General features: G+C 40.4%; 1 long non-coding RNA gene across 1 annotated transcript; it reads right to left on the bottom strand.

The window, feature by feature from the left end:
* Nucleotides 1–285: 285 nt before the first annotated feature.
* Nucleotides 286–1,110, bottom strand: LOC115783705 (uncharacterized). The gene is made up of 3 exons (XR_004020234.1): nt 884–1,110; nt 708–764; nt 286–398 (listed from the first exon to the last, which is right to left on the bottom strand). It is a non-coding gene; the product is annotated as an uncharacterized LOC115783705 (long non-coding RNA).
* Nucleotides 1,111–1,706: the final 596 nt, after the last annotated feature.

Below are 1,706 nucleotides of genomic sequence, written 5' to 3'. Positions count from 1 at the left end.
CTTCTAAATTCACAACTTAGGCTTTAGTTCAAAACAAAACCATTCCAATAACAAATATCACACTGCTTCGATCTCACCAGCTGTATGCAACAGAACCTTATTTTGGAGGGGTGTTTCCAATCTGTCCACACCAGGTCCGCCTCCTGCCTGTGGGAGTGTACTGAGTCCGTAGAAGTCCTTAAAGCGTCTAAAAGTCCAGGGGAACGTCAGTGTATGTGTGTGTGTGTGTGTGAAAGAGGACAGCAGGTGCAGAATGGTGTGGCAGAGATCCTTGTCACAGCTGGCCTACCGCACTGTGCAGGGCAGCACGGGAAGAAGTTGTCTGGTTCGTCTGTGGGATTGGCTCGCCATCACATCACAAATAAAACAAACCAAGGAAAAGAAAAAAAAAACCTGACCTGTCAACGACAGCGTCATGAAGTACAATGAGTTTTCATTAACCACAATTCACAATTTGTTAGCAAAAGTAACATTAACCATGTATACAATTTAAAATGAATTAGTGCAAAATGCAATAACCGTAGCATGGGTTTTAACTGTTTCCTCAGGCTCAAAAGATTAAATATTTACAATCTCAATCACATTCTTAATAAAAAAACAGAACTTACTATTGTAAACCTTTTTCTTTGATAAATTTTAAAATACTTTACTCACACTGAACTCAAAAATTGCAAATAAGCCAGGAACAAGTAAAATAATTTGCTCACCGATCTCACGAGAGGACAGCGCAACACAAAATGGCGCCGCCTCCGACCTCTGACTCTCTACAACCAGAAATACAGAGGGAACCGATCGAGTTAACATTCGTGAGCTCAATGCATCACTCCAGCAGTTTATATGCACAAAATCATGCTTAGCATTGGTAACGTTGCTAACTACTTACTATATATCGCTTTTTGTGCTCTTTTTTCAATGAATCTCCGTCTCCCTTTTCCTTAACAGCTCGCTCAGCATCGGAGTCGCAGCCGGAAAGACAGAGGAAAGCCCGCCCCCCGCGAAGGAAGTGGTGGGCGGGGCAATGCGCCACTAGGCAGCAGCCCATTGGCTAAAGCGATGCATGTGTTTTTTTTCCTTTCAGCTACTGATTATAACAAAAATCGACCATAAATAAAACATAACTGTTAAACCAAAAGCATTTTTAATGTTTATGAGGGTCAAGGGCATTTTTTATTAAAGCCCTATTTAAATGTGGGTTACACACACATCAATGAGTTAAACTGCAGGAATGTCTTAAAGACATTAAGGACTGGATGACCTCTAATTTCCTGCTTCTAAATTCAGATCAAACTGAAGTTCTTGTACTCGGCCCCACAAATCTTAGAAACATGGTGTCTAACCAGATACTTACTCTGGATGGCATTACTTTGGCCTCCAGTAACACTGTGAGAAATCTTGGAGTCATTTTTGACCAGGATATGTCCTTCAATGCACATATTAAACAAATATGTAGGACTGCTTTTTGAAATTTATTCAGTATTTCCAAAATTAGAAACATCTTGTCTCAGACTGATGCTGAAAAGTTAATTCACACAGGAGGTAATAATGGGAGAAAGGAATCAGCTGGGGAATACAGGGCACAGGTGAACAGAATCTAACTAATTAAACAAGGGAAGCAAAACTAAACACAACACAAGGAGCACCGGACTGTCAAACTAAAACAGCAAGTAACCAAACAAGACAACATAAAAGACTGGATAAAGGAGAGT

The sequence above is a fragment of the Archocentrus centrarchus genome, chromosome 7 (assembly GCF_007364275.1).
Source record: "Archocentrus centrarchus isolate MPI-CPG fArcCen1 chromosome 7, fArcCen1, whole genome shotgun sequence".
Lineage (NCBI taxonomy): Eukaryota > Metazoa > Chordata > Actinopteri > Cichliformes > Cichlidae > Archocentrus > Archocentrus centrarchus.
Note: the sequence above shows the minus strand (reverse complement) of the source record. Positions and strands in the feature narration are given on the sequence as shown.